The sequence below is a fragment of the Triticum aestivum genome, chromosome 7D (assembly GCF_018294505.1).
Source record: "Triticum aestivum cultivar Chinese Spring chromosome 7D, IWGSC CS RefSeq v2.1, whole genome shotgun sequence".
Lineage (NCBI taxonomy): Eukaryota > Viridiplantae > Streptophyta > Magnoliopsida > Poales > Poaceae > Triticum > Triticum aestivum.
The window spans coordinates 123,328,110-123,351,098 of NC_057814.1; positions in this window are offsets into that span (position 1 = coordinate 123,328,110).

Sequence of the window (22,989 nt, forward strand, 5' to 3'; positions counted from 1 at the left end):
GGCAAGGGCTCGGGAGGCACCTCCTTGGTGGCATGCAGATCTTCGTAAAGATCATGAACACTCAAGATCAGTTGAGGATTAGAAGACGACGATCCTCGGCAAGATCCTTGCCGAGGAAGGCCACCAGACCCCCGGCAAGGTCCTTCCCGGGGACGACAGTGCACCACGGCAAGACCCTTGCCGGGCCACCTGGCAAGACCCTCACCGAGGACGCCAGCAAGGCCACTGCCAGGCCCGCACCAACCCAGTCTCCACCACCGTTCACATGCGGCTGCCAGCCCAACCAGCTGGGCGGGCGCCTGCGTGGCAACATGCAGCTCCCAGGCCGACTCGTCAAGCGCTTGCGTGGCAGCATGCAAATCTTCGTGCAAGCTCCACCACCGCGCCACCTCCCGACTAGGATTTTACGCATCCTCGCGGGCCGAACCTGGGTAAACGAACTGCGTGCTTCCTGTTATACTCGCTCTTCGCTCAACCCCGCGCCCCGCCAACTGTAGTAGGGATTCTTGTGATCCGATAGGTGTCGTTCCACACCGACATCTTTGGCGCGCCAGGTAGGGGGCGCAGTTGAGCGAATCGGCTTTAGCAGCTAGTTTAACGGTTCTTCATCGCCATGGCTCCCGAGAAGAAACCGGCCGGAAGAACGACGCCAGTGCGGCAACGGAGAAGCTAAGTCATTCAGAGCTTTGAGTTATTTCCTTCTATATATAAGGTTATTGTCCTCGAAGATCTAGCCTATGTATGAGAAACCTTCACTCAAAGGGGCCCTCCCGCAATTGGAACACCCTTGTTCTGTTTTGAGTCCGCTCAACAGCTCAAAGCGGCCGCGTCGAGAGTGGCGGGGTAGCCTTCCACCATTGGCAACGCTCCCGACTCTGACTCGAGTCAAACTCGACAGTTCGGGCGGCCGCGCTAAGGGCGGTAAGGTGGTTCGCCCAGCGGCAAGCACACCTGGCAGGCCACTAGGGACCTGTCCCCAAGATGCTGCTCTGGGTTTACGCGCCGGCAAACCTACCCAGTTAACGTAGGGTGGACATACAAAGAAAAATCAAACAGGAAAATAACATGCATGATACTAAAAGTGATGCAGAGTTATATTACATCGATTTGTTGCTGCGGTTCTAACTAAAGATAGCGATTGTCTTGGTTGTGAACCTGCAGCGGCGATAAGAAATGGGGTGCCTAATTCCGGCGCTGGCCCTCTACCCTCTGAATTCCGCCGACGCGGCTGATGATGTGCTTGATGCGCTTCTTGAGCGGCGCGAGGTCAGTATCCTCCGGCAAGCTCTCCAGCGCGGCGTCGAAGTCAAGGTCGGGGTACCAGTAGGCCTCCTTGGTGAGAACCTTGGTCATGGCGCCCTGGCAAAGCCTCTGGGCCTCGTCGGCCAGCGAGGCCGCCCGGTTGGCGTGAAGCCGCTCCAAAGCGTCGACAACCTTCTCAAAGAACAGGGTCAGGCTACAGTTTGCGCTCACGCTCCGCTCCGAGGCATACCTCACGTCGGGCATCCCCATGGTGGCCAGCTGCGCGGCGGCCTAGTTGGCAACGGTGGCAAGGCGGTCGAGCCAGCGGTTCTCGCCCTCCACGTCGTCCATGATGTTGAGGGCCTCGTTCTTCCGCAACTGCTTCTCGGCCTCCAGCTCCTTGGCCAGGGTCCCCTCTCGGGTTTTGGCCTTCGAGAGCATCCCCTCGAGGCCCTCCTTGATGGACTTGTTGGCCTCGGAGAGCTCCCCGACCTTGCTCACGGCCGCGCCCTGCGCCTCCGTCAGGGCGCTGTTGAGCGTGTCCTTCTCCTGGGACAGCTTCAGGGCCTGCTCCTTCAACTCATCCCGCTCCGCCTCCAGCTCCTTCACCTTGCCGGCGTGAACCTGGGCCTGGGCATTGAGTGCCTCTTTGTGCCTCTGCTCTAGCTCACTGGTCCGCTGCAAGACAAGCTTCTCCACCTCTTCATCCTTGCCGCGAAGCATGTCGGCAAGCTTTTCCTTGCGCGCGGAGAGGTCCTCCTCCTGGGAGTTCAGTGTGGCCTCATGTTGGCATGTTGGGTCCGGGCAGCCTTGGTGGCTGCAGCCAAGCTCTTCGCCGTCTCTTGGGCTTTCTCGACATCGGCGAGCTTCATGGCGAGCTCCACGTCGCGCTTGGCCAGCTCGCCCTGGGCGGCCTTCAGCTCCTTGTGAGCCTCGCGGAATCAGTCCTGCGTCTCGGCATTGCGCCTCTAGAGGTTCGCCTCCGCCTTCTCCACCACCGCCGTCCTGGACTTAGCCTTGTCCAGGCGGGCGCGGTGGAGCGCCTGGACCTTCCGGAAGCTGGCGCCCATGGTGTGGAGGAGCCGCTCTTCCTGCGAGCCGTCGCCACTAACGCTCGCTCGTCAACAACCTCAAGCCCGGCGGCAGCAAGCACTTTGTCGTCGAACACTTCTCCCTCGATGGGTGTCCTGGTGCTCGACGCGCCAGGAAGGTGGACGAACAAGTCGTCACTCACCCTCAGGTATTTGCCGGAGCCGGAAGTAGTGGAGGAGGAAGGCTAGTCATCAGCCACCTCCTCCTCCTCCTCGGCAACGGCCTTGCCGGCCTCCCCGGCAGGCCCCTTGCCGGTCTCCTCTGCGGTGGCCTTGCCGGCTTACCTAGCAGGCCCCTTGGCGGCATCCTCAGCAGCGACCTCGGCGGCGATCTTCTCGACGTCCGCCTCGGCAGCCTTGGCGACGTCCTCAATGACGGCGTCCACATCCTCTGGGTTCACCGAGGAGGGATCTGGACACCTATGAAGGGAGTGAGGCAAGGCCAAGACTAAGGGTCAGCAAGAAAGAAAAAGGAACAGGGACGAAAGGCGAGCGAATTACCAGCACCAGTGCCAGGCCGGGAAAAAGAAGTCCCCTCCCCGCCAACATTTGGCGTCGAGGCAAAGCCGCCGGCGCCCAAGTTCTCCTCCTCCCCCTCCTCCATGTGCGTGGGCTCGGTGCTTGGCGCCCTTGCCGGGGACGCCCCTCGGGGCGGCGTGGTCGATGGGGGCGGCTTGTTGGGAGTAGCCCTCTGCGGCTCCTGCTGCTCTCCTCCTGCATACCTGGCAAGGTCAGCACCAAAGTGTCGTGCCCCTGACACATGTCGACGAGGGAAGAGTGACGAACTTACGCTGGGGGCTATGCCGAGGGCTGCTGTCCGGGCTGCTCAACACCACCAGTGGCGCCCTCGAAGTACCAGCCGGGGGCTAGCCACCCGCCAAGACCTTGGCTCTCTTCACTCTCTGGGCCAGCGTCTCCATGTCCCTGCAAATACGAAGACAAGTCAAGACAAGCGACACAGATTGAGGAGGCAGAGATAATGAAAAGGAACCATATACTTACTCGTCGTCCGCCTCCTCCTCAGCTGTCTTCCTATTCCTCCTCGGGCTGAGGGATCCATAATCGAAAGTGACCTCCGCGACAATGTCGGCCGGAGGAGGGGAAGGAGGTGGTGTCTGGACACGCTTGGACGAAGAAGGGGCGGCTGTCTTCTTCTTCACCGCGGCCTTCGCCAACTTCTTTGCCGCTGCGGCCCTCATATGGCGCCCGGACCCCTCCAAAGTCAGTTGCGGCCGCGTAGCCCTGCCGGGCCGGACCGGCTCGCCGGAACTAGCCCACCGCAGGACTCGCCCTCTCCCGCTAGCTGGCGTCGGGCCTGCAGCCTCGGCCTCCTCCGACGACGACTCGCCGACCACATCTTCAACAAGAGGGGCCCCGGTGTCGGCGTTGCTGGCTTCCCTGGCGGCCTCCGCCCACTGGGCGAGCTCCCTCTCCTCCGCCTCCGCCGCGGCCCTGTCCTCCACCCCGCCAGCGCTGCCAGCCTCCTCGGCAAGCTGCGCCTCCCTCGCCCTGGTGGTGATGTAGTCCAGTTCCACCTGGGAGGTGTCCTGAACAAGCAGCCGCTCGGCGTCGGCGTTAACATACCCCACATCACGCACGATCCTCCACGATGCGCGTTCAACGCAGGTCGTGGGGAACCGCAGTGGATGAAAAGTTACTGCGGTGAAATTCCGCCCTACCTGCCTGCGCACCGTTCTGGGCCTGGCCCAACAACATGTCGCGCTTATGTGTGGCCCAGGCCCGGGGGTTCCTGTCGGTGTACAAAAGTAGGGGCTCTCCTTTTGTGACCCCTTTACATGTGCACGGGCAGTTGGAGCCACGACCGCGTCCACACTAAGCAGGGCAGAAGGAGGGAGCCGGAGCACAAGACAAAAAAAGCGACGCCAAGGCCACAGACATGAAGAATAGAGGGGCAAAGCAGGTCCCCCCTGGCAAGCCCCTTGCCGGGGCAGCCTCGGCGGCCCCGGCAAGAACCTTGCCGGGGCAACTTGCCCAAGCACCAGCGGGACGAGCCACCCTTGAGCCCACGGCTTTCAATGTAGTCAACCATGTTAAGGCAAGGGCTCGGGAGGCACCTCCTTGGTGGCATGTAGATCTTCGTCAAGATCATGAACACTCAAGATCAGTTGAGGATTAGAAGACGACGATCCTCGGCAAGATCCTTGCCGAGGAAGGCCACCAGACCCCCGGCAAGGTCCTTGCCAGGGACGATAGCGCACCACGGCAAGACCCTTGCCGGGCCACCCGGCAAGACCCTCACCGAGGACGCCAGCAAGGCCACTGCCAGGCCCGCACCAACCAAGTCTCCACAACCGTTCACATGCGGCTGCCAGCCCAACCATCTGGGCGGGCGCCAGCGTGGCAACATGCAGCTCCCAGGTCGACTCATCAGGCGCCTGCGTGGCGGCATGTAGATCTTCGTGGAGGCTCCACCACCGCGCCACCTCAGCTGCCTGCCTGCCTACGTGGCGCCGCATGCGTCGCTAGCCAGGGCGTGTGTCGAAGCAAGGAGGAGCGGTGACGGACGGGACGGGCCTCGCCCCCATCCCCGATAAAGCTAGGGGACACCTAAAGGATGCATTAAATGCGTCTTGTCCTGTAATACGGGCGATGAGCTCGCAGCACTGTTACCTTTCCACCTCCTGTGTGCCACTGTGGCAACCCCTTTTCCTATAAAAGGAGGCCCGAGGCGACCAGGAGAAGGATTTGGCTTTTCTGGGCTCGTTACACCCCGTAGCTAGCTCAAGAACACTCAATACACCCACCAAAGCAGGACTAGGGTTTTACGCATCCTCGCGGCCCGAACCTAGGTAAACGAACTGCGTGCTTCCTGTTAAACTCGCTCTTCGCTCAACCCCGCGCCCCGCCAACCGTAGTAGGGATTCTTGTGATCCCATAGGTGTCGTTCCACACCGACACTAAGTCAGTGAATTTTACTATGCGGTGGCGATTGATGACGTTGAGGATGCCTTCGTCCGCGGAGTTGTTGCAGAATGCCGCTATCACGTCTTCGTCGCGGCAATCTTTTACCTTATTTTTGACAAGGAGGAATCTGGCCCAGAATTGGTGGACCGTTTCCTGAGACTTTTGTTTAATGCTCATGAGAGCGTCTATGTCCGGGTGGGTGCATGGAATGAAATCCGAACCCTGACCCGATTTTGGATCGAGAGTTTGAAGATCTAGCAGACCTGGCAGTTCGGGCTCCGGGACACCGACTGATTTTTTAGGCTCATCGTCTGACTCCATGTTCGGAGGACGGGACATGCCTTTCTGTCGGAGAATATCCGACCCTTCAAGATCGGAGGTCCGAACATAGTTCGTCTTCAATATAGTAGAAGAGTTGCTCCGCTCCTCGACTACCGATATCTGATGGGTGATCAGCGGAGTTTTAATTTCTCTCCGGTCAGGTTTAAGCCCAACACGATCGTAGTCTGTAGCGACCCCCAAGGAAGCCATGCGATCCAGGAGTTTGTTCAACGAAGATAACTCCGTTGGATCCATGCGGGTGGAGTATTCGGGATCAACGCGGAGGCGATTTTCGATGACTGGAGAGGTCATCGTCGGCTTAAGGGCCGACCCGGCGGTCATGACGAAGCCACCCTGCCGGAGGGTTTGGCCTGAGGCAAGGGCTCCTCCGAAGATGATATCATCCTTGAAACCAAGGCGAGCCATCAACCCTCCTGGCGACGGCACAGTGGAACTCTCAATGAAAGCACCAATGTCGGTGTCAAAACCGGCGGATCTTGGTTAGGGGGTCCCGAACTGTGCGTCTAGGATCGATGGTAACATGAGACGGGGGACACGATGTTTACCCAGGTTCGGGCCCACTCTATGGAGGTAATACCCTACTTCCTGCTTAATTTGTCTGGATGAATATGAGTGTTACAAGAGGTTATCTACCACGAGATCGTAATGGCTAAACCCTAGAAGTCGAGCCTATGTGAATATGGTAATGAGTATCTCCGTATCCGGACTACGCTCTCCGGTTTATATAGGCACCGGAGAGATCTAAGATTACAAGGGGTCAGTTACATCAAAGAGAATCTTCATAGTCGGTTGCCTAGCTTGCCTTCCACGCCAAGGAGAGTCCTATCCGGACACGGGTATAGTCTTCGGCCTTCATATCTTCACAGCCCATCAGTCCGGCCCAATGAACAGCAGGCCGGACGCCCGAGGACCCCTTAGTCCAGTACTCGGTCAGCCCTCTCTATGGAGGTAATACCCTACTTCCTGCTTGATTGATCCAGATGAATATGAGTATTACAAGAGTTGATCTACCACGAGATCGTAATGGCTAAACCCTAGAAGTCCAGCCTGTATGACTACGATGATGAGTATTCGGTCCTATAGACCTAACCCTCCGGTTTATATAGACACCGAAGGGATCTAGGGTTACAAAAAGTCGGTTACAGAGAAAGGAATCTTCATATTTGATTGCCAAGCTTGCCTTCCACGCCAAGGAGAGTCCCATCGGGACACGTTGGGAGTCTTCGGTCTTCAAATCTTCAGAGCCCATCAGTCCGGCCCATGGCTAATAGGCTGGACACCCGAGGACCCCTTAGTCCGGGAGTCCCTCACGGGGCATATGGCTTTGGTTGGCGAAGAGTTGGCATCCGACGCAATGTTGGACAAGGTCATGTGCGTCTGCTCGGGCCGTGGGCCAATAGAAGCCTCTACAGAAAGCCTTGCTTATAAGGGCCCGAGCCGCGGCGTGGTGGCCACCGAGGCCGGCGTGAATTTCGGCCAAGAGCTGCCGCCCTTCCTCCTCGGAGATACATCTTTGAAGTACTCCGGTAGCACTTTTCTTGTAAAGTTCTCCTTCGTGAACCTTGTAGGCTTTAGAGCGCCGGACAATGCGGCGAGCCTCGTTCTGGGCTTCAAGGAGTTCCCGCCTATTAAGGTAGGCTAAGAAGGGTTTGGTTAATGCGGCAATGACTGCCATTATAAGATGGGCTGACGGTGTTACTTTGGTGGATCAGCCTCCGATGATGTCAGTGTGTTCGGGATCTGGGGATGTGGTCGGATCCGGACTGGTATTGCCGCTCTCGCCTTGCCACACCACAGAAGGCTTAAAAAGCCTTTCCAGAAAGATATTAGGTGGGACGGGGTCGCGCTTGGCGCCGATGCGAGTAAGGACATCCGCTGCTTGATTGCCTTCTCGAGCCACATGATGGAACTCGAGCCCCTCGAATCGAGCTGACATTTTGAGAACAGCATTACGATAAGCTACCATCTTTGGATATTTGGCATCAAAGTCTCCATTTATTTGAGATATTGCGAGGTTTGGGTCCCCGCGCACTTCCAGGCGTTGTATGCCCATGGAGACGGCCATCCGAAGTCCATGTAATAGGGCCTCATATTCAGCTGCGTTGTTGGAGTATGTATATAATATTTGGAGTACATACTGAACTACGTCTCTGGTGGGGGACGTTAACACGACACCCGCTCCTAACCCTGCCAGCATTTTGGAACCAGCGAAATACATGACCGAGTTGGAATGCGTGTCGTAGTCTTTAGGGAGTCCGGCCTCTGTCCATTCGGCCATGAAGTCAGCCAGTACTTGGGATTTAATGGCTCGACGCGGTTTGTATGCTATGTCAAATGGAAGGAGCTCAATGGCCCATTTGGCAATCCGGCCCGTAGCATCGCGGTTGTTTATTATGTCGTTGAGTGGTACTTCGGAAGCCACCGTGGTCGAACACTCCTGAAAGTAATGTCGTTGCTTCCGGGACGCCATGAAGACCGCGTATGCTATCTTTTGGTAATGAGGGTACCGGGATTTGCGTGGTGTGAGGACAGTGGACATGTAGTATACTGGCTTCTGTAGCGGGTATTTGTGTCCGTCCTGTTCTCGTTCGATGATGAGCACGACGCTCACCACCTGGTGTTTGCCGGTATGTATAATAACATGGGTTCGCCGATGTTCGGCGCGGCCAGGATTGGGTTGCTTGCCAAAAGGGCTATTATTTCCTCCAATCCGGCCGTTGCCGCCTTCGTCCACTTGAAGTGGTCGGTGCGTCGGAGAAAGCGGTAGAGTGGCAAGGCTTTTTCTTCCAATCTGGAGATAAAGCGGCTTAAAGCTGCCACACATCCCGCAAGCTTTTGGGCCTGTTTAAGGTCTGTTGGCGTAGCCAATTGTGACAAAGCTCGGATTTTGGCTGGGTTGGCCTCAATTCCTCTATTGGAATCAATGAAGCCCATCAATTTTCCAGTGGGGACGCCGGAAACACATTTTTCCGGATTGAGCTTGATGTCATATGCACGAAGGTTGTCAAATGTGAGATGTAAATCGTCTATTAGTGACACGACGGGCCTAGTTTTGATGAGGACGTCGTCCACATATGCTTCAACTTACTTGCCGATCTGTTTCTCCAAGCATGTTTGAATCATGCGTTGGTAAGTGGCGCCAGCGTTTTTGAGCCCGAAAGGCATAGTGTTGAAGCAGAAAGGCCCATACGGAGTAATGAATGCCGTTGCGGCTTGATCGGACTCCATCATCTTGATTTGATGGTATCCAGAATATGCGTCGAGGAAGCATAGTGAGTCATGTCCTACGGCAGCGTGGATGATCTGGTCGATGCGGGGCAGGGGGAAGGGATCCTTAGGGCAGGCTTTGTTGAGGTCTTTGAAATCGACGCATAGGCGCCAGGATTTATCCTTCTTTGGCACCATCACCAGGTTTGCTAGCCAGTCCGGGTGTTTTATTTCTCTAATGAATCCGGCCTCGATTAGCTTGGCTAGCTCCTCCCCCATAGCTTGACGTTTAGGTTCGGAAAAGCGCCTCATTGTTTGCTTGACCGGTTTATATCCCTTCAATATACTGAGGCTGTGTTCCGCCAACTTGCATGGGATTTCTGAAATGTCCGAAGGGTGCCAGGCGAATATATCCCAGTTCTCGCGCACGAACTCTCGTAGCGCGGCGTCAACCGTTGGGTCTAGTTGTGCTCCAATGGATGCTGTCTTCTTGGCATCCCTTGGATGGACTTGGAAATTGACTATTTCTTCTGCTGGTTTGAAGGAGGTGGATTTGGGTCGTTTTTCTAGGATCACGTCGTCCATGTCCACCGTGGAGCGCAGTGCGGTTAATTCTTCGGCTGCGAGGTCCTCAGATAATGCCTCAAGAGCTAGGGATGCGGTTTTGTTTTCGGCGCGGAGTGCTGTATCTGGATCACTGGTGAGAGTAATTATGCCGTTGGGCCCGGGCATCTTAAGCTTCATGTACCCGTAATGAGGTATAGCTTGGAAGCGTGTAAATGCATCTCGCCCCAAGAGGGCATGATATCTGCTGTTGAAAGGGGTCACTTGGAAGGTTATCTCTTCGGACCGATAATTCTCCGGCGTGCCGTATACCACGTCAAGAGTGATTTTTCCCGCACACCGCGCCTCCCGACTGGGAATGATTCTTCGGAAGGTCGTGCTGCTTTGCTCGATGCGGCTCCTGTCTATTTCCATTTTGTAGAGTGTATCCTCATAGATGAGGTTTAGTCCGCTGCCTCGGTCCATGAGGACCTTGGTGAGACGAAAGCCATCCACGATTGGACCGAGGACCAAGGCAGCTGGTGCTCAGACTGTTCTGTATATTGGTTCATCACCGGCGTTAAACGTTATAGCCGTGTCGTTCCAAGGGTTCATTGCTGCGATTTGGCAGACTTCGGTGAGTTCGCGGAGTGCCCTTTTGCGCCTACTGTTAGAGACAAATGTCTCGAAGACCATTAATAGTTTGAGGTTGTTGTCTTCTTGGGGGTGTTGTTCTGGGGTATTCTTGGTGAGGATATCCTCGCCGCTCTTCGCCACTTGCCGGAGTATCCAACATGCTCTAAGGCTATGGGTTGGCATGTTATCCGGTGTTGTGTGTATTTTGCATGGCCCATCGAGACATCCTTCCAGAACGGTTCCGCGCCCCATAATGGGCTTATATTTCTTTACAATTGGACCAGGCGTTCCACGAGGGTGCGCCCTTTTCGCCTGAACGAGGGGTGGAATGGGGACCGATGAGTCCCAGCAGGCCGCCTGAGTTTCCCAGGCGCTTTCAATTGCGCTGTACTTTTGTACGATAGTTCCCAATTCAGCGAAGTGTGATATGCGATGTCGATTGATGCAATTAAGGACTCCTTCGTCCGTGCAGTTGTTGCAGAACGCTGAGATCGCATCTTCGTCGCCCCAATCTTTAATCTTGTCTTTGACAAGGAGGAATCTGGCCCAGAAGTGATGGACCGTTTCCTGAGACTGTTGTTGTATGCTCATGAGAGCGCTTATGTTTGGGTGGGTGGGTGGCTTTAAATCCGAACCCTGGCCCAACTTTGGATCCGGAGTCTGAAGATCTTCCGGACTTAACAGTTCGGGCTCCGAGATATCAACTGATTTTTTAGGCTTGCCATCCGATTCTATGTCCGGAGAACAAGGCTTGTTTTTTCTGCCGGTGGGTGTCCGGCTCTTCAAGATCGGAGACCCAAACATAGTTCATCCACAACATAGAGGAAGAGTTGTCTTGCTCCTCGACTACCGCTATCTGGTGGGTGATTGGCGGAGTTTTAATCTCTCTCTGGTTGGGTTTAAGCCCAATCCGATCGTAGTCTGTAGCGATTCCCAAGGTGACGATGCGAGCTAGGAGTTCATTTAAAGACGATAACTCCGTCGGATCCATCCTTTTGGAGTACTCGGGATCAACGCAGAGGCGATTTTCGATGACTCGAGAGGTCATCATCGGCTTAAGGGTAGAACAGGCGGTCATGACAAAGCCGCCCAGCCGGAGGGTTTGGCATGGGGCCAGGGGTCCTCCGGAGGTGATATTTTCCTTGACGACAAGGCGAGCCATCAACCCTTTTAACGACAGTATAGTGGAACTCTCAATGAAAGCACCAATGTCGGTGTCAAAACCGGCGGATCTCGGGTAAGGGGTGCCGAACTATGCATCTAGGATCGATGGTAACAGGAGACGGGGGACACAATGTTTACCTAGGTTCGGGCCCTCTCTATGGAGGTAATACCCTACTTCCTACTTGATTGATCTTGATGAATATGAGTATTACAAGAGTTGATCTACCACGAGATCGTAATGGCTGGACCCTAGAAGTCTAGCCTTTATGACTACGGTAATGAGTATTCGGTCCTATAGACCTTGTCGGCGTTCTGGGAACGGGGGTCCCCAGATTTGCCTGCCTGCGACCCACAACGTGGCTAAGCCAGCAGGCCGTACGGCCCATCTTCATCGACAAGGCATCCAAGACCCTCGCGAGGGTCCAAACCTCGTGAGGCGGATGACGCAAGACCTCCTCTGGAGTGGCCTAGCCAGGTAGGCTCGCGAGGAGCAGAGATATCAAGGCGGGGCAAACCTCACGAGGCTCTCGTGACATGAGCCATGACGAACGGCACCAGGCGGGCGCCAGCGCGCGTAGTGTCCTTATTTCCTCTTTGGTGCTAAGGAGGCCAACGCAGGCGAAGAGTACCGAGGCATCAGGCAAAGGTTGTTATATTGGTACAACGAGCCCAAGACCAAGAGGACGGCAAGACGGAGGTCATCATGGAGCCCAAGACGGCGTCACCACCAGAGCTTTTCGCAAGCGAAGACTGCTTTTGTCAAGATAGCTTGTACTAGCTGCCCCCCTTCGAATTACCCCGCCGTTGTTGGCTCCCTTGTCGGGTGGTTGGTGCGACATATGCCAAGGGATGGCTTATCCTTGTGGGAGCCAATAAAACGTCGCCGGTGCCCGGAAACGGGATGAGGCGAAGACATGCACGCCGGCGAATCTTACCCAGGTTCGGGGTTCTCCGAGGAGATAACACCCCTGGTCCTGCTCTGCGGGGTCTCCGCATGATCACTAGATCGATAAAGGGTAGCTTCAATCGCTCCTAGAGCTGTTGAGGTCGAGGGAGAAGAAGAGCAAGGCTAGCTCCTGCTTCTCTCTATCTATGGTGTGTATGCTATGCTTGGGTGCGAACCTAGAAGCCAACCCTTTGCATGGGTGCTCTGGGGGGGTTTATATGGGCCTACCCCCCGGGGGTACAATGGTAATCCGACTGGGAACTGGTCCCAGCCGTCAATGTCTACGCTCGCCGGCTGGTGGGTCCCGCCGGCTGCCGGCTACTTGGTCGACAGGCCGGTCCCACCGCCTAGGGTCTTGTCGGCGGCTGCTTACTGTAGCCGCGCCTCTGATGATGAGGGCTTTGTTGAGGTGAGCGTGGCTATAGTGGGCCGCCTCGGGGGCTATCACTGTAGCCTCACCTCGTCTTGTCTCCTTAATGAGGCTCCTGCTTCGAGGAAGGGAGTAGCCGGCTTCTGGAGGCCGGCTATACTCTTGGCCGACTAGGAAAAGCCGGGCCGCCTTCACGCCTCTCTCTGGCTGAAGGGGCCCGCAGTCCTTGGGCCGTACAGGAGTGGGTCGTGGATGACGTCGAGGCTAGCGTGGCTACAGTGCCGAGCCGCACGGGAGACGTCCATCCCGTACGGCCTCCTGTAGCCATGCCCGCCTCGGGCTTCGGGGGTCGTGGGCCGCACTGTGGCCACACCCCGTCACGTCGCCGTTATGTAGGAGTGGTTGTGGTCTTGGCCGGCTCCTAGGAGTTGGCATCCTTCTTGGCCGGCTTCTTGGAGTCGGCCACCCCGTAGTCGCCCTAGGGAGGAGTTGGTGAGGCTGGGTCGCCTTCCGGGAGTCGGCTTTTGTGGTAGCCGGCCAGGGAAGGCGGCCCAAATGCCTGGAGTGCTTGAAGGCCCAAAGGCCTGATAAATTTTCCGAAGAGGCAGGGGTAGTCGGTTAGGCTACCCGTGGCCATTTACTCCGACAGTAGTCCCCGAAGCTGATTGGGCTTCGAGGTGGAGTGGGGTTCAAGAAGCTCGATCAGCTTCCTATCATGACAAGCCGGCAGCTGGGAGCCGGCCTGGGTCAGGCGCGCCGCCTTAGTCGAAATCTTCTGGAGTCGGGGGGCGCGATCCCGCAGGCACGTGCACCGGGCCGCGGGCCGGCCTCGGGCCGTCGGCGTGCCACGTGGCCGGAAAGCCAGCCAGCCCACGCGGGTGACGGGACGTCGCCGCAGGGAGGGGGCCTGCCACGTCCGCGCCCCGGCCTAGGCGCGGATCCTTTGCATCCCGAAACCGCCCGCACATTTCGTGCGGCAGTTTCGGCTCGCACTTATGCGTAATAAATGCGAGACGTGGGGGGAGTGGGCGCAGTTAATCCCACGTCTCCTCCCCACGTCCGCCCTCTTCGGCCTCGTGAGGCTATAAGTAGGGGGAGGCGGAGGGCGGCAGGCCCTCGCACACTCCTCCTACTTCCACCATCTTCGTCCCTTGCTCGTTCTCGCGACAGCGCCTTGCCGCCGCGCTCTTCCTCCGCACGCTCCTCTGCCGCCGCGCTAGCCCTTGCCATGCCTCCTCACGTAGAGCAGCTTGGCGGGGATTGGGACGGCTCCATCGTCCATAACAACCACATCGACTTCCTCCGCGACACCCGGCGTCTGCCCAGCGCGGACAAAGTGGAGGTCCGCCTCGCGCCGGAGAAGGAAATCAGGCCGGCGCCGCGGGAGGGCGAGCGGGTGGTCTTCCGCTCGCACTTCCTGCGCGGCTTCGGCCTACCAGTGAGCGCCTTCTTCCGCTCCTGGCTGGAATTCTATCAGCTCCAGCCACACCACCTCACCCCCAACGCGGTGGTGCTGCTGTCGGCCTTCGTCACCCTGTGCGAGGGCTATCTCGGCGTCCTCCCCACCCTCGAGCTCTGGGGGGAGTTCTTCCAGTCGAAGCTGGGCACGCGCGTGCGGGGCGTGCCGGCTCAGACTGGCGCCTTCATCGCGTCGCGGAGATCTGGCGCCGACAACCCCTTCCCCATCATCACGCTGATCCAATCGGTGAAGAAGTGGCAGAAGTCATACTTCTATGTGCGGAGCATCGCTCCCCGGGGCGACTACCTCAACTTGCCGGCCTACATAGCCGGCCCACCGGGGGGCAGGCTGCCCCAGTGGTCCTTCCGGGCCGTGACGCTGTTGCAGGCAGGAAACGCCCCCATCGCCCGACTGCGGGTGATGGTCCAGTCGGAGGGCCTGACGGGGCCCGACCTCCTGGCCGCGTTCGTCACGCGCCGGGTTCTTCTGCTCCAGAGCCGGCCTCATCTGATCTGTCAGATGAGCGGCCAGCTCGATCCGAGCCGAATGTGCACCAAGGAGATGCCGCAGCACGCCGCCGCCTCCATGGTGAATTACCTCGCCAACTGCCAACTTTCCGAGGACTGGCAATTCGGCAAGGAGCCATATAGCCGTGCCAATCCTCCGCCTACGGTACGCTCCCCTCATTTCTTTCTCTCTCTCTCTCTCTCAGCCTTGTCGCCGAGTTCTTCTGGGCCGACTCTAACTCAGTCGGCTCATTCTTTTGACAGGGTCGTCTGCTTCGGCCGGCCGGCGGGACAGACGTGGAGCACCGCTTCGTCCCCGATCGGACCGAGCACGACCAGGAAGACGCCGACCTGGGGGCGGTCCATATGGAGGATGCCATCGAGCCGGCCGGTGGCCAAGCCGGCGGCGAAGCAGGCGGCTCCGGGTTCACCGCTACCTTCGACGACTGGCCGGACGAGGACGAAGCCGAAGCCGTCCCGCACCGCTAGCCGGCATCCGGACGCGGCGCGGGCTCCTCCGGTGCGCAGCCTGCTCGGGGTAGAGGCCAGAAATGTCGCGCCGCCCAGGGCCTGTTCGGCAGCTGGACGAAGAAGCCCAGGGGTGGGGCGGCAGCCACCAGGCGGGAAGAGGCGGCCGCGAAGGCGGCTCGCTTCCGCAAAGTGGTGAAGCAGCCGCAGACTGTGTCAGCATAAGCTCTCTCTTTCTATGTACTCTCCTTCTTTCTTTCCTTTGGTGGTTCTTGAACCTTCGTCTTCTTTTTCAACGGTCAGAGCTCCGCTGTCACTTGAGCGGGCGGCTGCCGGCTCCGTCGTCGAGTCGCCAGGGGGCTCTGGGAGCACCACCCGCCGCATAGATCCCCGCGCCGCCCTCCTGGAGGCGACGGAAAGGAACGCGCGGGAGGTGCGGGAGGAGCAGGAAGCGCGGGAGGCGGAGGCACGGAAGGCAGCCGCCGCCCAGGCAGCTCGGGAGGAGGAGGCGGCGAAGGCGCTCGACGAGGCCGCAGCCAAGGCCCAGGCAGAGGCCGAGGCCGAGGCGGCGGCAGGGGAGGCTTTGATGGTCACCCCCCTGCACACCATGGCGCCAGGGGACGTGGATCCCTCGCCAGGGGGAGCCAGCGGTTCCCAGCCGGGGCTGGGAGGAAGCGGCGACGACGTCATCATCCTGGAGAAAGCGCCGGAGCCGACTCCTCCGACTAGGGCGACCCAAGGCCGCCAGCCTGAGCCTGCGCCCGCACAGTCGGCGGAGGGCGAGCCAGCCGCGGGGGCTGAGGTGGCGGTCCGGGTTCCACCAAGCCGGCGTGCAGGGAAGGCCGCGTCGAAGCCGCAGAAGGCCGCGTCGGAGCCATAGCAGGCCGTGGGCTCCAGCTCGTCGGCCCGAGACGCGGAGGCGGCCAGCGCTACCTCGAGGTGGACACCAGGCGGAGGGACAGCCGTGGTGAACGTCGCTGCACAAGACGTCCGGACCCGGCTCCAGAGCCAAGCCGCGGCGCTGAGGAAGTTCACAGACGAATTCCTCGCAACGCGGGCAGCCATCCGGGTTAGTATTCCCCTCTTGTTCCTTCTTGATCTTGATTTCTCTCGTGGGGGCGCGTCAGCGCACCCACCGGGTGTAGTCCCCGAGTTCCGAGTCGGCTGCTGAGCAGGCGGCTTGGAACTTCTTGGAGATTTTGTCTTTGCTGCTTTTGTTCTCACTTCGGTCTTCTGTCTGTCTTGCAGGACTACCACAACCTCCGAGCGGCCGCCTTCAACTCCCAGGCTCGGGAGCTGACTCAGAAGACTGCCGATCTTACTGAAAGCCGAGGTATGTGACTTCATCTTTATCTCATGTGGGGGCGCGTCAGCGCACCCACTTGGTGTAGCCCCGAGATTCGGGCCGACTGCTTCCTTGATGATTTCTTATTGTTCTTCTTCTTTTGCCGTCTCTGCAGCGGCCAACGCCAGTCTGAGGGTAGAGCTGGGGGAGTCCCAGACTGCTCTTCGTGCCAAGGACGCGGAGCTCGCCGCCTTAGTGCAGGAGCGCAACCGCCTGGTCAAGAAGCTGGCTGACCAGGAGGAAGGCCATAAGGCGGCGCTGAAGGCTGCGCAGGATCGCGAAGCCACCCTCCAGGCCGATTTCGAGACGGAGGCGGCCGGCTGGGCAGAGGCCAGGCAGACTCTGGTCTCCAGCTATGGCCAGATCGAGGATCTGGTTGACGGTAAGTCGTCTACCCCTTCGTCCTTTCTTGCCATCTGCCACTTTGACTTGTTTTTCTGATTTTGGTGTTCTTCTTTTCTTTTCTTCTTCGTGCAGAGTACTTCCCTGGCTATTCAACTGCCGCCAACCAGGCCATCGAAGCCCGTCGCCAGGAGAAGAGGCAAGCCGGCTTCGAGATCTCGCCAACCGCCGGCCGCTCGCTCGAGGAACAGCTCCTGGCGATCCAGGCTCGCATCCAGCCGGCTCACAGGCTGCTCCGCCGGCTTCAGCGTGCCGGGTCGCAGGTCTTGGCCGCCCTCTGGCCCGGCCAAGTGGTCCCTCGCACCCCCAGTCGGATCGCCGACTGGCTGGAGGTAGCAGTCGGTCGCTTCGAGGCTTCGAAGGCGTCAGCGGCTCGCTCCGGTGCCAGGCGGGCGCTGGAGTTCGTCAAGGCCTGGTATCCCGGCCTGAACCTGGATCAGCTGGCTACATGGCGGCAGCAAGCCGACAAGGAGCTGGAGCCGGCGCGGCCGGCCATCATTCGGCGGGCTTCAGCGATCGCCGACTACACCGACACCAACGTCTTCGCCCTCGAGGTGGACGACAATGGAGTCGCCCAGCCGGAAGATCTGTTCGGGCTAGACCCGCGTACGGCGAGGACTCGGCGGAGGAGATCGACTCCAGCGACGAGGGCGAAGAGGAGGAGGAGGAGGGTGAAGACGCCGAGCCGGCTGGTGGAGTGGCCGGCCAGCCTGACCGCGCCTCCAGCACTACGTCGCGTGCGAGTGCGTCTCCTGCCGCCGGAGGTGGTCAAGCCGGGACCAGCTAGGTGGCCACTCCTTCAGCCGGCGAGGCTGCCTTCCCCGACCAGCTCGGCCTTCGTGTGGCGCCTTAGTCTTCTTTCTTTTGTTGTCCTGTCTTGTTACTTTTGAACAATGTTTGGTTAAGTCTGCACAATTCCACCCACTGGGTGTATTTAAACTCAAGTATGTTGCCGGCCTGTGGGCGGCTTTATGTATATAAGTTATGCAATCGGTCTTTCCTTGTACTTTCGCTTTTTGTCCTTCTGCTTTTTTCCTCTGCCGCCCTCCCTTGGTTGCCGCCTCCCTAGTCAAACAGTTGCTCTGCAATCTGTAGCCGGGGAGTGCCTGGCCGATTGGGGAGGGGGAAGTACTTTTAGCTTTGCCGGACTTAAGCTAAGTTTTTTAGGAAGCCGGCCAGCCGGCTGCTTTGACAGCCGGCAGGCATATTTGGAGGCCGTCTCTTTGCTATATAGGTTAGTTGTTCCTTAGCCGTTTTTCGTGTGGGCGTCCTTTCTGTCTTCTCTCTTGCTAGTCGGACAGTCAGTTCTTTGAGCTGCGACTTTCAACAAGAGAGGACTTGGGAGCCGGCGCACTACTTTGCTGACTTCGGGAAGAACTTTGAATATAACTCAAGGCGGCCAGTCCCCGGGCCGACTAGTCGGACCCGGTGCCGGACAAGAATTCGAAATGTAATAATACATTCATGGATATGACACTCGTCATTCATAGATAAATAAAAGGCAGTCCCCGAGTACTGTTCGGGGGGCCTGTTGGTTTGTACTTAATACAAAAGGGGAGCGTGATACATACTGCTTTTCAGCTGTAAAATCGTCTTAGGAGGTTTGCGTTCCATGGTCGCTCCGACTCCTTGCCGGAGTTGTCTCTCTTGCATGCTCTTGGTTTTTGCGCGTCGATCAAGTAGAAGGAGTCGTTGCCGAGTGCCTTGCTGACGACGAAAGGGCCTTCCCAAGGGGCCGAGAGCTTGTGCTGGCCAGCTGTTCGCTGGATCAGCCGGAGCACAAGGTCGCCCTCTTGGAAGGATCTTGGCTTGACCTTGCGGTTGTAGTAGCGGCGCAGGCCTTGCTGGTAGATGGCGGACCGGCTGAGGGCTAACAGCCGGCCTTCTTCCAGTAGGTCGACGCCGTCTTCTCTTGCTTCTTTGGCTTCCTCCTCCGTGTACATGGTGATCCGAGGTGAGTCGAACTCGATGTCTGTTGGGATGACAGCCTCGGCACCGTACACAAGGAAGAATGGGGTGAAGCCGGTTGACTTGTTGGGTGTAGTGCGCAGACTCCAGAGGACAGCCGGCAGCTCTTCAAGCCAGCAGCCGGCCGATCGCTCCAGTGGTACAACCAGTCGGGGCTTGATGCCGAAGAGGATAAGTCCATTTGCTCGCTCGACTTGGCCGTTTGACTGCGGGTGGGCAACAGACGCTAAGTCTAGTCGGATGCCCTGCGTCGCGCAAAAACGTGCCAGTACGCCTTTGGCGAAGTTCGTGCCGAGTAGTGATGTCGGTGATGAATGTCACGGCAGTCGGCCCGTTCAGCTTCTTAATTGGCTTGGCTTCAATCCACTTTGTGAACTTGTCCATCGCAACGAGTAGATGTGTCAAGCCACCGCGGGCTGTCTTGAAAGGGCCCACCATGTCCAGTCCCCAGACGGCAAAAGGCCAGGTGAGGGGAATGGTCTTGAGGGCAGAAGCCGGCAGGTGTTGTTTGGAACTGAAGACTTGACATCCTCTACAGCTCTTGACTATTTCTTTAGCATCCTCCAAGGCAGTCGGCCAGAAGAACCCATGGCGGAAAGCCTTGGCCACGAGGGATCTTGAGGCGGCGTGATGGCCGCATTCGCCTTGGTGGATGTCTTTGAGGATTGCCACTCCTTTTTCTGGCTCGACGCAACGCTGGAAGACTCCAGTGACGCTGCGCTTCACAAGCTCCCTGTTGATTATTGTGTATGTTGGGGCTCGTCGTTGCACTAGTCTTGCTGTGATCTCATCAGCCGGCAGCTCTCTGCTGACTAGGAACTTGAGGATGGGCTGGGCCCATGAGGGAGCTGTGACTTCTTCTGCTGTTAATGTGGCCACCATGACTCGGGTGGGTGGGTTGGGTGTTGCATTGGAGTCGACCACCGCTTCTTGTGTCGTTGCAGTCCCCGGGCCGACTGCTGGAGTCCCCGGGCCGGGTTCTGAAGTCCCTGGGCCGGGTGCGACTACGTCAGTTCCCGGGGAGTCGTTGAAGTTCCCGTGCCGCCTGCGGGGTTTTTTGTGCCAGATCCGGCTGTTTCTGGCGCAGGTGGTACGAAGATGGAATCCGACTCTGGAGACGGCTTGATGGACGGCTTGAGGAGGCGCTGGAGGGAGACGCCAGTCGGTATGGCTTGTCGGGTGGAGCCGATCTGTGCTAGGGCATCTGCTTGGTCGTTGTCGGCCCTTGGCACGTGAAGGAACTCGCACCCTTCGAAGTATCCGCTCATCTGCTGGACGAGGAAACGGTAGCTCGCCATGTTCGCGTCCTTGGCGTCCCAGTCGCCAGATGATTGCTGGACCACCAAGTCTAAGTCGCCGTAGCACAGGATCCGGCGTATGCCGAGCTCTTTGGCTAGCCGGAGCCCATGTACGAGTGCCTCGTACTCGGCCACGTTGTTGGAGGCGGTGAAGTGGATCTGCAGCGTGTACTTCAGCTTGTCGCCCTTGGGAGAGGTGAGGACGATGCCGGCTCCCAAGCCGGTGCGCATCTTGGACCCGTCAAAGTGCATCCGCCAATGGGTAGAGTCGGGAGCCGGCGGTAAGTACTGGGTCTCGGCCCAGTCGACGAGGAAGTCGGCCAATGCTTGCGACTTGATGGCGGTGCGGGGTTGATAGAAAATCGTGTAGGGCGCCAAGGCAATGGCCCATTTGGCCACCCGGCCGGATGCATCCCGGCTGCCTATGATCTCGGCGAGCGGGGCAGTGCACACGACCTTGATGGGGTGCTCTTGGAAGTAGGGCTTCAATTTCTTGGCAGCGAAGTACACCCCATAGCACATCTTCTGGTAGTGCGGGTAGTTTTGCTTTGAGCTGGACAGTACTTCGCTGAGGTAGTAGACCGGCCTCTGGACCAGCTGGGCTCGGCCTTCCTCCGGGCGTTGGACCACAACAACAGTGCTGACGACTCGGCTTGTCGCGGCGATGTAGAGGAGCATGGGCTCCTTCTCAGTCGGCGCAGCCAGGACAGGCGGAGTGGTCAACATTTTCTTCAACTCATGGAAGGCTTGGTCGGCTTGATCGTTCCACTCAAAGTGAGTGGACTTGTTCATGAGTCGGTACAGGGGAGAGCCTTCTCTCCTGGTCGGCTGATAAAACGGTTCAGGGAGGCTAAGCAGTCAGTGAACTTCTGCACATCTCGCAGCTTGGTGGGAATCTCCATCCTCTCGATGGCCTTGATCTTGACAGAAGAGACATTTCTGCATGCAACGCTGAAAAGTGGCACCGGCATTTCTCAAGCCGAATGTCATTGTGAGGTAGCAGAAAGCTCCAAAGGGTGTGATAAAGGCAGTCTTCAGGCGGTCAGCCAGGTCCAACTTGATCTGATGATACCCTGAGTATGCATCCAAAAAACTTAACAGCTCACATCCGGCTGTCGAGTCTATCACTTGGTCAATCCGTGGTAAAGCAAACAGATCCTTTGGGCAGGACTTGTTCAAACTTGTGTAGTCTATACACATGCGCCACTTGTTATTCTTCTTCAAAACCAGAACTGGATTGGCAAGCCATTCTGGAAAGAACACTTCCATGATGAAGCCGGCTGCAAGGAGCCGGGCTATCTCTTCTCCCACGATTCTTCGCTTCTCTTCTGATAGTCAGCGGAGGGGTTGCTTGACCGGCTTCGCATCAGCTCGGACATGTAATTTGTGCTCAGCGAAATCCTTCGGGACACCCGGCATGTCCTTTGGGGACCATGCAAAGATGTATCGATTCTCACGGAGGAAGTCGACGAGCTCGCCTTCCTATTTACTGTCCAAGTTCGCCCCAATCACGGCGAACCTCTCCGGGTGCTCTGGGTCTAGAGGTATCTTCTTTGTGTCTTTGGCAGGCTGGAAGGAGCCCTGCGCATCACAGTCCTTGGGGTTAGGGGACAAGGCCGGCTGCTCGCCGGCCATGGCCACAACCCGTTCCAACATCTTCTTTTCTTCTGGCACCACGAGGGACTCGGCCAGCCGGCTGCTGGCCATGGCACACTCGATGGACTTCTTGTAGTTGTCGGCTACCGTGATGATCCCCTTCGAGCTCGGCATCTTCATCTTCAGGTAGGCATAGTGGGGCACAGCCAAGAACTTGGCCAAAGCAGGTCGGCCAAGTAGTGCATGATAGGGGCTCTCCAACCACCACCTCGAACCATATTGCTTCCCGGCGAAAGTGATCTTTGTCTCCGAAGAGAACATCCATCTTGATCTTGCCGATTGGAGAGCAAGATAGGCCGGGTACGATACCATCGAAGACGGTGCGGCTCGGCATGAGCTGCTTTGCTTTGATGTTCAGCTTGTCCATGGTATCGCGGTACAGTATGTTGATACTGCTTCCGCTGTCTATCAGGACGCGGCAAAATCTGGCAGCTCGCCTCTCCGTCGCAAGGGTGACGTCCAAGACCATAGCATAGGAGCCAGGCGAAGGCATCACCTCTGGGTGGTCGGCCTGGCTCCAGCTGATGGGCTTTTCCGACCAGTGCATGAACTCGGCGGTGCTAGAGGCGACTGCGTTTACTTCTTGGTGCTGCCGGCGTCGGCTGTGCTTGTCGTCGACTTGGCTGGTGAAGATGACGTAGGCGTCGTGCGCTTCGGGGAACTCGTCTTGGATGGCGCGGACTGCCGGCCGGGCCGCCGGCTGCTGGGGAGCTGGAGGCGGCGGGCCGGGAGGCGGAGGCTGTAACACCCCGCATGTAACTTGCCATATTTGTAACTCCGACTCTTGCCATTTCCGGCTATGTGATATGTTTTTCCCTCCGTTGTCGGGTTTTGGTTTTCGTTTTGTATTTTGGTCATGTCATGCATTTTTTATATCATGTCATCATGTGCATTGCATTCGCATACGTGTTCGTCTCATGCATCCGAGCATTTTCCCCGTTGTCCGTTTTCCAATCCGGCGCTCCTATCTCCCCCGGTGCACCCCTCTAGTTTTCTTTCGTGTGCGTGTGTCAAACTTTCTCGGAATGGACCGAGGCTTGTCAAGTGGTCTAATTATACCACCCGGAGTCTACCGGTCAAGTTTCGTTCCATTCGGAGGTCGTTTGGTACTCCAACGGTTAACCGGGCATCCGCAAAGTCTATTTGAGTGTCCAGAAAAACCCCCCTACAAAACCAGCCCAAAGCCCACCAAACTCTCTTCCATGCTCTAGGTCGTTCGATCACGATCGTGTGGGCGAAAACCGCACCTCATTTGGAGTCTCCTAGCTCCCTCTACCTATAAATGAGTGGACATCCCGAAAAACGAAATCTCAGACGAACCCTAACCCTCTCCCTCCGCGCCGCGCCGGACGCGTCCGCCCGCGCCGGACACGTCCGCCGCCGCGCCCCGGCGAATCCGCTGTTGCCACGTGTCCCGCCGG